This window comes from Cynara cardunculus, assembly GCF_001531365.2.
Source record: "Cynara cardunculus var. scolymus isolate 2C chromosome LG 2, CcrdV1, whole genome shotgun sequence".
NCBI classification, from domain to species: Eukaryota; Viridiplantae; Streptophyta; class Magnoliopsida; order Asterales; family Asteraceae; genus Cynara; species Cynara cardunculus.
In genome coordinates, this window is record NC_037529.1 from 51877705 (window position 1) to 51890671 (window position 12967).

Here is a 12967-nt window from a genome sequence, read left to right on the forward strand (position 1 = left end):
CATAGCTGATATTAGGGGAATAAGCCCTTCCCTTTGCCAACATAAGATCATATTGGAAGAAAATAGTGTTGGGAAGGTGCAACCTCAAAGAAGGCTAAATCCAATCATGAAAGAAGTGGTTAAGAAGGAAGTCTTGAAGTGGTTAGACGCGGGTATTATTTACCCCATTGCTAGTAGCGGTTGGGTAAGTCCAATTCAATGTGTGCCTATGAAAGGTGGTACTACGGTCATCACCAACGAAAAAAATGAACTTATCCCAACTAGGACCGTTACCGGGTGGAGGATTTGTATGGATTATAGGCAGTTGAACTTAGCTACTAAGAAATATCACTTTCCTTTGCCTTTCATAGATCAAATGCTAGATCGGTTGGGAGTTTTATTGTTTTTTGGATGGGTACTCGGGATACAACCAAATCCATATTGCACCCGAAGATCAAGAGAAAACTACTTTCACTTGTCCCTTTGGCACTTTTGCTTTCCGACGTATGCCATTCGATTTATGTAATGCTCCGGCCACTTTCCAACGATGTATGATGTCTATTTTTTTGGATATGATTGAGGACACTATGGAAGTTTTTATGGACGATTTTTCGGTGATTGGCACTAATTTCGAAAACTGTCTTGAAAATTTGAGGAGAAGTTTGGAGAGATGTGAGACCCATGACTTGATTTTAAATTGGGAAAAATGCCATTTTATGGTACAAGAGGGAATTGTTTTGGGTCACATGATTCAAAGAAAGGTTTGGAAGTTGACAAAGCTAAAATTGAGGTAATAATGCAATTGCCCGAACCTACTTCGGTCAAAGGCATTCGTAGCTTTTTGGGACATGCGGGTTTTTACCAACGGTTTATCAAGGATTTTTCAAAAATTGCAAAGCCTTTATGTAACTTGTTGCATGTTGACCAAGCTTTTGAGTTCACCTCCGATTGTAAAAAGGCTTTTGAAACAATCAAGAATGCTCTTGTCTCGACACCCATTATAATCACACCCGATTGGTCCCTACCTTTTGAGGTAATGTGTGACGCAAGTGATTGGGCCGTGGGTGCCGTTTTGGGACAAAGGCAAAATAAAAATTTTCACCCCATATACTACGTAAGTAAGACTCTTGTTGAAGCCCAATTGAATTATACCACCATGGAAAAAGAGTTGCTTGCGATAGTATTTGCTTTTGATCGTTTCCGTTCATACTTGATTGGTACTAAAGTCACTATTCATACAGATCATTCTGCAAAAAAGTATTTATTTAACAAAGTTGATGCAAAACCACGGCTTATTAGATGGATTCTTTTAATGCAAGAATTTGATCTTCAGATTGTTGACCGAAAGGGAAGTGACAATCAAGTGGCCGATCACCTTTCTAGAATTGAAGGAAATATATCAAGTGGGGGGAATCATGAGATTAAGGAAGTTTTCCCGAATGAATATGTTTTGGCCATACAACACAATTTTCAAAAGCAAAATCCTTGGTATGCAGATATTGCCAACTATCTTGCATGTGGCCTTAAACCATATCATTTCCAGGGAAACTGGTTTAAAAATTTTCTTCACGATTGCAAGCATTATTTGTGGGACGATCCATCCCTTTTTAAATTGGGATCGGATCAAATTTTGAGAAAGCGTGTCCCGGATGATGAAATCCAAGCTTTGTTAAAAGAATGTCATGCATCACCGTACGGAGGCCACTTTGGTGGACAACGTACGACCGCTAAAATTTTACAAAGCGGATTTTTTTGGCCTACCATATTTAAAGATGCTTTTGAATTTGTGAAGAGTTGTGATCAATGCCAACGCATGGGGAATTTGTCCCAAAGACATGAGATGCCCTTGACCAATATTTTGGAAGTCGAACTTTTCGATGTTTGGGGTATTGACTTTATGTGACCATTTCCCATGTCTTTTCATAATCAGTACATTTTGTTTGCGGTAGACTATGTCTCCAAATGGATAGAAGCAAAGGCTTGCCCAAGAAATGATGCCAAAACRRTAGTGGAATTTTTGCATAAAAACATTTTTGTTCGTTTTGGAACACCCCGAGCATTGATAAGCGATGAAGGGACTCATTTYATAAACAAAGTGTTAAGTACCACTCTTGGGAAGTACAACATCCGACATAAAGTAGCCACGGCTTACCACCCACAAACCAATGGTCTTGCGGAACTTTCAAATCGTGAGATAAAAAATATTTTAGAAAAGGTGGTTAAGCCAAATCGTAAAGATTGGTTGCTTAAATTGGATGATGCATTTTGGGCCTACCGTACCGCTTTCAAGACTCCATTAGGCATGTCTCCGTACCAACTTGTTTTTGGAAAATCTTGTCACCTTCCGTTAGAGTTAGAATATAAGGCATTTTGGGCTATTAAGGAGCTTAATCTAGATGCAACTCTAGCGGGAGAGAAAAGAAAGCTCCAACTCAATGAGTTAGAAGAGTGGAGGTACCGAGCCTACGAAAATGCTAAAATTTACAAAGAAAAAACGAAAATGTGGCATGATCGTAGGATCAATCAAAGAATTTTTGAAAAAGGTCAAAAAGTGCTTCTCTTTAGTTCTAGGTTGAGGCTTTTCCCCGGAAAACTCAAATCTAGATGGTCGGGACCTTTTACTATTGTTGAAGTGGGAAAGTTTGGAACTATCGATCTCTTAAACCCACAAGACAATACGGTTTTTAAAGTGAATGGGCATCGGGTCAAGCATTTCTTCCCTGAAGGAATGCAAGATCCACGCCAAAAATCTCTTTGAAAGATTGTTGAACCTCCTGTTGTAAATAGTGTAAATAATTTTAATTATCGTACTTTTTGTTTATTTCATGCAGGTATGCTCACAGTAGGCATCTCGTGCTCACATTCGGCAGTGGATTTTGGTTTTTATTTTTAAATCTTGGCGGGTTTTGGTGGAACCTTCCAAAGAAAAAGAAAAAGGGAAATTAAGAAAAGAAATGATGTTATTTTTGAAAAAGGGTGATGATGGTTTTTCTGAAAATGGAGGCTTATGTAAGAGAAATGACTTGTACCATGTCATCATTTCTTTCAAATCAATTGTACTCCCAAAGACTTTGCATGCAAAAGTGGGTGGTTTCCTATGCTTTACCCAGCGGTTATCTATGAAAAAAGGGGGGAAATTTTCATTTTTTGTCTTGACTACTCAAACTCCTCCTCCCCTTTCATGGCACGAACACGCAATAACCCCACCGGCCGGCCACCTTACCGACCGCCTACTCGACGAACCACCCGGCGGACTATCGCCGGTGATACACTGACCACCACTCGCGCACCATCAACCACCCCGTCAATGCCCTACTCCTTGCCTCTCTCGCCGGACCCCATAGCATTCGCTCCTCCGGCAAGACATTCATCCACCACCGGTGCCGGTCGATCAACATCTGTGAGGGTCGATTATGATGAATATCATGCCATGGTCACTCCGGTAAGCAACGTTCGAACCCCTCCCCTTTTTACCACTGTTTTGACACAATCCAACATTCTTCACACCACCACTACCATTGGCGCCGGTCCGTCTTCTACACGACCGCCGGCCGCCGCACCTCTTCCCATACCAAAACTCCTTTTCCTAGCCCTAACCGACTCACCCCCTATCACCCCTCTATCTAACCCCATCCCACCATCGATTAACACTACCACCACTCAACAGCCTCCTATTCCTCTTCCCTCAACACCACTCGGCCCACCCACCATACATGATTTTGACCTAAACCTTAGTGACACTATAGGGGAGGAGTTACAGTTTAATTTTGAAACCAATGCCTCTAGCAATCCTGAGGATTTATTCCCTTTTTCTGTTTCTGAGTCATTGGAAGAACCTACACAACAACCCCCTCCGACTCAAACAGAGCCTGAACTTCCTGTTACGGAACCACCAGTTACTGCCCCCAGTGGGCAGACTGTGAGCACAGAAACCTCCTCTAGAAGTTTTGGGAGTGCAAGTTCCGAATATGTTATTCCACAAACATTACACAAACCAGTGCCTGAAGACAGTGACTATGAGGACGAAATGGCCCATGACCTGGAACATGCTGAAGATGTGGCCGAGGAAGAGGCGGAGCAAGAGGAAAGGGAAGATTGTGAAGAAGAGATTCCTGATGAGGAGGTTTTGGAGGTCAGTGTGCCGAAACCTTTGAAGAAGAGAAAGGTAGCGGCAAAGCCGAAGAAACAGCCAGCCCCAAGAAAAAAGAAAGAAAAGGTGATGCCATTCCAAGAAAGGTACGACCGTATCCAAAACAATAAAATTCTTTTAGAACGAGCTTTTGACCCGCGGTTAGTCAACAATTTTCTGGCAATAAGGCACCATTTGGTGTCTTTGCGGTGGGACAACTTGGTGATTGCCCCTTTACAGGCTAACGTAACTTAGGTCACCGAGTTCTACGCTGCCGTTGGCACTACAAGGAGCATTTCGGTAAAAATTCGGGGCAAGAAAGTAGATTGGTAGGGCCCAAGATTAATGCGGCCCTTGGACTCACCCCACCGCCGGAATGCTCATTTTCACAGATTATGAAAGGGACCCGTGAAGTACCCGATGCTGATATCGCTTCTATCCTTACACTCCCTGATCGGGGATGGTCAAGGGACAACCGACGACAAATGATTTTCGCTGCCCATTTGAACACGGAAGCAGGCCTTTGGTTTCAATTTTTAAGGCATAATTTAATTCCTACTGTGCATGATAGTACCATTTCGAGGGACCGATGCGTCCTCCTCTATTGCATAATGAGTGAGTTGCCGATCGACCTTGGGCCGATCATCCATGCATCCATTTTGGCAGCTTCTCAGAGGACGCATTCTCGTCTGGTCTGTCCGGCCCTTATCACGAAGCTCTTGGCCAAGGATAAGGTCCCTACCTTTGAGGATGATACAATTGTTGTCGGCTCTCCCTTGTTGTGACAGAACACACTCGACCGTCGGCATAGAGCCTCTCGGCCCCATTAAAATTTGCAGAATTCAGGCCCGGCCGAGAGTGCTGCAGAAGAACCCGTGGCGCCATCAACCGTTCAACCACGTGCGTCACCGATCATTCTTCTCGAGCCACAGGTTGTTGCTGTCTCCGAGCCACCTGCCGCACTTACCGAGCCACCTGTTGCGCACATGTCGGAGCCCCCCGTTGTCCCAATGACCGAGCTAGATACAGAAATGCCAAGATATGGCAATGATGAGGCCAGCCCATCCGAGCCACCTCAAAGTAATCCTTTAGGCTCGGGGTATGGGTCGGCCACATGGTTGTCCGTCTTGGCACTTCAATGGGAAGAGACTAATCAGAAGTTGGAGGCGATATTGAAGAAAGTTGGGAGCATTGACGACCGAGTCTCTGAGTTGGAAAAGAAGAGTGCTAGTTTTTGGGCATATACTAGAGATTGGAACCGGGTGGAACGACAGCTTTACGGGCGTCAAGATACTCTCTTGACGGCCCAACTTCCAAGGTTCCCGAGCGGTCTTTGCCCTCCTCAAGTTCGATGCTTCCGGCCCTTGCAATCCCACATGCCGGTTACTTCCATTGTCGCTGCGCCTTTTGCTCTTGCTCCTCCAGTTCCTGTTCCTATTGCTGCTACATTACCTACCACGACTGTGATCATTCCTGCTGTTGCTGTTCCAGTTGCTGCTCCCGTTGTCCAAAGCTCCAAGGAGGCTGATGCAGTCCCTGCTTGCCCACAGTAAGCAGTTTTGCAGAAAATGGTATAATTCTCGACTTTTGATCACAGCCTCAATAAACATTATTTTTGGGTATATCTTTTGGGGTACAGATACACTTTTATTCCGTCTTTTGTGTATGCTTTATGGAATGTCATTTCTTTTGTGTGAATATTTATGAAAAATGGGTGTTGGATTTCTTTTTGCTTTGTCTAGTTCCATTGTTCATTTCAGGTACAATATCCTTGGCTGATTTTTGGTAGTGTTAAAGTTAAAAGGATGTAGGCCCTCCTTCTATTTTAAACCCAAACACTTTTCCCTTTGCACCCAACCCATGCTGTTTTGGTCCCTTTGGCAACAATGGGGACATTGTCATTATTAAGTTTGGGGGGATGTGTTCAAAAAGAAAAAAATATACCTTCGAAAAATTGGGAGGTATGAAAAAAAAGGAAGAAAAAGAAATAGAGAAAAGAAAACAAAACAAAGAATAGAAAAATCGGTCTTTAGAAAATTGGAAGACGAAAATAAAAAGCCCGGTATTCCAAAGGGCAAGTTTATGCCAAGATATGGGTCACGAACTTTTTCTAAATACTCAAAAGTGAATCAATGAAAACTTATGTTTCAAACCCTTTTGTAGTATAGGATAAGTTTGGGGGAGGGATACACGCTATCATTGAAACACTAACCCAAAAGTCCTATTGATTAACGGCAACACTACGAAGATCAAGCAAGGAAGTTGTACATCCACTTTACTAGACGAATTTCCAACACCTTCCATAAGTGTTTCGTTCTTGTTCCTTTCTTTTTGTGTCATTTTAATTATTTTTCTTTTACTTGAGGACAAGTAATACCTCAAGTTTGGGGGTTTGTGAGAGTTATTTGTTGTTCAATACCCCTATTTTATTGTATCTTTGGTACCCATTTTGCTCCTATCTACTATTTTTGGTCCAAAGTATGTTAAGAGGTGATGAAAGGTCAAGAATTTAATTATTTTCTAAAAAACTCATTACTTTTGGTAAATTGCCCTCTTTCTGCTCACAATCATTCTATGGTGGATTTGCATCTAGTTGGATTTGAACAAAATTATGATATTCATGTTTTTGGATATTAATAAGAGTTAATTCTAAGTTCAGATCTAAGCATTAAGTTACTTGGAGGAATGGACCTGGTTAAAGCTAATAAAGACAAGGAAAGTACACCTACTTTTATTATGATGGAAAAACCTTCTTTTCATAATTAATGGGAGTACTTTCACCTTTTGCAACCTTTCAAGAAGAAGTGACAAGGCCAGAGATTGAAGTAGACTTGTGATGATGGGTGGTCCTTACCCTTTGAACAATGCAGATTTTTATCCATTGGACAAAGAGTATCCGGGTCCCACCTTTCTCCTGTATATTTGAAGGCTTTCTATCATGCTAATCTTTGAATTTCCACCAGCAACTTAGCCAAGCAACCTTGGAGTATTATCTTAAGCTTTGTAGCAGTAGAACTAGTTTAATTTCAGTTTGTAATTTAATTTTCGTAGTTCATCTTTTATTCTCGCCACTGTGTATTGTGTGCCCTCTGTGGGCAGCAGTAAATATTTTATTTTCAGTTCAAGTATTTCTTATGCATTCTTCTTCTTTTATTTCTGTTATGTTTTCTAATTTCATTATGAGCTAAGCACCCCTTTGGGTGTGGGTATGAGTCCAGCTTAAGGATTTAAGGGCACACTTGGGTGTTGCCATTTTTATTGATTCTTAAGCTTGGTCATTTAAGACGAGACGTAAACTCAACGCAGATAAGCCGATCACTTTGAAGTGTTAATATTAGATCCTTGATCCAGAGATGGGCGGATCTGAAATACGGCTTAGATGATGCACAAAGATTCGAGAGAGTCTTYGATAATCAYGCAGAGATGCGGGTTTTGCATGTTTTTAGCTTTTGTTCAGATATTATTCGAGTTTATGCTACAATACGTTGTGAGTATAAATCTTCAGACTAGTGGAACCAGATATCTTTTTATCTAGTAGCTAATTCGGCAAGTTTAAGATTGATAAATATGGACGCTTTGTGGGCACTCTGTGGGCACAGTATATAAGAATTCACTTTCGAGAGAAAGGAGTTCTTATAGAAATCCCATGGGTTTCTGACCAAGTCGTTCCTGCAATATTCTTAAGCAAAGCTTACACCCATACCCATCTTTTAATACTAAAGGTTTATTTCGTATTTTAACGCTTTGCACCAATCAAAACTCAAATATTTTCTCAACCCGAAACATTGTTCGAGAAGTTCATGAAAGTCTCTGATTCTCAGTAAGTCCGGTCCCTGTGGAAACGATCTTGGTACTATACCACTTTATTACTTGAAGCGATCTTAGTGTCGGCGTGCACTTGCACTGTCACTTTGGGGATTTTATGCCCACTGTGTGCACACTTACGATCCCAACACATCATATATCAATCAAAGTAAAAAAAAATCATAAAAATCAAGATTTGAATATAAACGAGTGTATTATCACCGAAAATGATTTTCGTATAAGAGACGTGATAATAACAGTTTGAAGAATAGCTGAAACAGGTATCGGAGTTATGTACGATGAGAACTTACGCAAGTAAAATCTCAGGAAATACATGTTCAGAAAAAGTACTCATTTCCTAAAATAAAATTCCGAAAAACATTTATTAAACTTTCTAGAGACTCCCCCTAGAAAGTTGATTTCAGTAATATCAGTTAAGCTCAAAAAAAATAAAAACATGTTTAGCATGGGTCTTAAACTATGTGTTTAGAAACCACACTCGGTAAAGCACGAGTCTTGAACTGAATTGTTCAGAAGCCTTGTTTGGAATAGATTACAACTCCCCTGCATTGGTGTATCATTGAAATGATATACTGATCAGCACAAACTTGACACACCTGCAAAACCAGATTAAGTAGATTTCCCCCGTTGGGGTTTGTTGTAACTTCCAAACCATCTATTCTTATTAGATATTTTCTTTTTTGCACTTTGAACAGGATGATCAGAAATAAAATATGACCCATACCAGTTATTGTAATCATACTTGTTCTTACCTTTCCAACAGTTCTGATAGTTGTTATCTCCATGCCACCTATTGAACCTTTTCTTATTGACAAATTCATCGGTTCTGCATGTTGAGCACATAATTCTTCTCTTGCTAAGATTGATCAGATCATTAGTGGATCTCACAATGCATGGAAGAAAAGAGTTAGTAACAACAGGTGTATGAGATAAAACAGAATCAGCTTTATTAACCCAAATGCTTTTAGGTTTAGAATGATAATTGAGTGATCCAATGACATACCCTTAATAATACTGATTTGAAGAACAAGAATTGTTCTTAGAAACAGTTGATTTAGGACTGCTATAATAACTGTTAGATGTAACACTAGAACAATCATAAAAGCTGGTTTTACAATGTGATTGAGAACCAGTTGGGATTTTAGCACATGAAAAGTCGTTTACTTTCTTTAATAACTGGTATATTTCATCAGCAACTAAATCGTATTTCTTTTTCAGTTCAGCTCTCATGTTCAATTCAGTTACAAGTTCTGTCTCTAGATCAAACAATTTCTTTGCAGTATCCAAAAACTTACCTTCTAATTCCTTCTTTAACTTTTCAAATACTTTTCTTTCTTTCTCAAACTTCTTTCTTTCTTCATCTGAACTTCCTTTATCATTCTCCAAACAATGTCAAGCCATTTCTTTTTCTCAGTAAGCTCTTTGGCAATTACAACATGTTTCTTGACAGTACTTCTCTTCTCAAGAACAAACAACCTTCTCTCTTCATCTAGAGCTTTTTGCTTTTGTTCAGCCTCTTTCTTTTCTCGTTCCAAGATGATAAGTTATTCAAAATCTGAAATTTGATTCAAAAGAAATTTAGCATTCAACTCAAGAGAATTAATCTTATTTTCATAAGATATACGTTCAGCTTCAAATCTTCTTTCAACTTTTATTATCTTATTCTTCTCTTTCTCCAAAACTTTCCTTTCAGCATTCAAATCCTTTTCCACTTCTAAAACCTTTTCTTTCTCTAAATTCAGTAGCTTTCTTTCTGTTAGAACTAAAAAGCTGCAAATCTTTCTGTTATGTGTGATTAAAACCAAAAGAAACTTAAAAACAACAAGGACTTTTACTATATCAGAAATAGTAAGTGAACATCAATAGCAACATAGCCATAATGTATAACAACAACTCATTTACAGTTAAGCTTCCAACTGATACTTCTCAATTTCCTCTTGTGGTGCTTCTATAACAAAGCAGTATTATGACATTAATGTGTTCTCCACATGGATATTTCTTCCTTAGACTTCAACCAGAAAATGGGAACCAAACAACTGAGGATGAGATTGAGATTGATATCGATACTCTCAGCAATGATACACTATTCAAATTGAGGAAGCTTTTAGATGATTATTTGGTGGATAAATAGAAAAACATGGCAAAAGCTGAGACTTGTGAAATTGAGCTTCACAATGAGTCAGGATTCAGCAACTCATCCATGCAAGCATATAAAGCGAATGATGCCAATGAAGAGGATGTAGACATTGGTGGTATTGACCTGCCAATCTCAAGCTTCCCTCTAATAAATAAAGCCAAATAACCATTCGATATGCCTGCTGAATATTAGATAATTCCCGAAATACTGAGAGGACACCATATAGCCTACTCCCTGTCAGCCAATACACCTGTCTCAATGGTGTACTTACAACAGTTTTGGAGTAGGCTTACATTGGCAAAAGACGGCGACACACTCTATTTTGAAGGAGCAGTGGATGAATACGTCAACTGTCTGAATTTAAAGCGTTTAAGAAGGATTTTACAACTCCCCGGACCAGGCTCTACCGGATATGAAGAATTTGTAAATGATGTCCAACTGTGCCCAGACATCAAAAGGTTAGGATAATCGGTAGAGTTGACTAACCCATCATAGTTCAAAAGACGTTTTCTGCCATCTATCTAGCATTTGCTGTTGTCCATTCTGAACAGATGTCTGACATCCAAAACTGCGGGGATAGATACATGCAGCAGTTCTTTCCTCAAATTCTTTCACGGGATAGTCTTCTCGCGCAATTATGACTATGTCTTGGTTATCTAGAATGAACTGGTGGAGCTTGTGAACGTAAAAATATTCCCTTCAAAAGCCAGAAAATTCATGCCCTTTCAGAGATTTTTACAACTCTTCATTAAGGCGATGATGAATGCAAATGAAGATATCCCGGCTAGATCCAATGCTGAAATGGGACCGACATTCATCATGTCTAGAATTTGGTAGCATACTGAAGTTGAAGACTTGGATTCTATAATGGAGATACCACCAGAGCTTTTTGCCTTGGCTGATCAGACTGCTCAGTGTGTGATAGACTATAGAAGAGTGATAGATCCTATAGCTCTCATGTTCAATTCATAGTCGGGCACCCACATCTACTACCGACATTCATTTGTTGAATGAAGGTATTGAACAAGACATAGCTAGCTCAGATATGCAAATGCACACTCAGCCTATCTACTCAACTGGTTCTCAACAACCAGTTGTTTTACTGCTTCACGAGGATGTAGCACATATGCTAACTACTTCTCATTCGGAGAATGTAGTTATTGAAACAAGTAGGCCGCTGCCCCAGCCTACGACTTCGATTCAGTGCACCTCGAGTACATAGCCGATACACATACGTACACATGAGTCGCGAGCATCTGTTGCTCCAATTGTAGTTCTTAGTGAACTTGCCAGAATGACCAAAGTGATGTCGATTGACATTTCACAAGGACCGGTCAGAAGTCCTATCAGTGCTATCAATATTCCAGCACTGAACGTAGGCACAATAGTTTATTCAACTGGCAATCTATGTGATCCAGGCATTAGTTTACCGGACTTCGTGTCAAGGGAGTAACTGGATGGCGCCCTAAAGGTTGTTCAAGACAACATGGATGCACAGATTGCAAGTCTGAAAAGACTTTGAATGGGAAAGAACAAGTTGAGGAAGAGCAACCATCTGTGCCATCACCACCTTCTGTACCTGAGCCTCCAAAGGGGCAAGAGCAACCATTATACGCTAAATTGATGGCATCACAAAATCCTGATGCTGAAGATGCAGACTTGATTGGGCTTTTAAGACAACAACTTGATGATAACCCTCCCGTTAGAGCCTCAGAGTTTTTGGCTTTTCAAGATGTGGTTGCTTCTAGCTTCATCAAAGTTAGTAAGTTAATCACATCGAACACCCAAGATCTTAAAAGTTCAATGGATGCCCTCTTTGAACGGGTATCTACTCTAGAAGAGACGTGCAAATCTCAGGCTACCTCTCACAAAAGAAGGCATGATGACCCGGAAGATGTAAGTCATCATGAGGGGGAGAGGAAGAGACAGAGGGTGGCTGAGACGTCTGCTCAGGCTCTAGGTGTTGAAAGTGAGCCAGCTGCTCAAGATTTAAATGCTGAAGATTCTGCCCCGATGTCTACACGGGAAAGGATAATTGAGGCTATTATTGTAGATGATGAGGAAGAAATGGAGACAACTCCGTTGATCGAGCCAATGGTTGAAAAGCCGGCAGACTCCACATTAGGGACAAGGTTGTTATTGGACTTGTCTGCCAATGTTGGTTTCAATGACATGTTTTCTACTGTGATGGGTGGAGAGTAAGATTTTGGAGAGGATATTGAAAACACTGACGAGTCAACTGGGCTTTACTTTGACTTTGAAGCCGACATAAGCGATGAAGATCTAGTTTTTTCCAGTTCAGGGTGACCGTCAAACAATGCTAGAATCCTCCACTGACAGTCTATAAGTTAGTGAATAAGCTTTCAGTTTCAGTTTCCGTACTTGTAATTTTCTTAGATATAACTTAAGAAAACTTCTCAAGCTGAGACTGACCAAACTGACAAAGATGCCAAAATAGTAAAAAGAGATATACACTTTGTATATAACTTTTCCTTACTATTATTTAATAAGATAACTTTCTTTATGTTATCTTGTTATCATCAAATAGGGGGAGATTGTTGATCCTCTCTCTCAGTGATTTGATGATAATCCCTTTTCTTTTTCACGTTGTATTTGTGTTTCTGTATTTTCAGTTCCAGCAATCTTCACTGAGTATGTTCAGTGATCGCTGAAGAACTTGCATTTTAAATATATCAGAGACAACAATACTTCAAGAAGACAACACTCACACCAAAGAACCTTTAGCAAACGTCGAAGACTGAAACTGAAGATTAGAGACCGACGAGTACGTGATCTGAAGCGGTATTCAGTGATTACAAGCCTGTCTACATATGTGTGAAGACTGCTCAAGCTTCAGCGAATGATGATGAGACCTTCAGGTCATTCCAACATTCAGC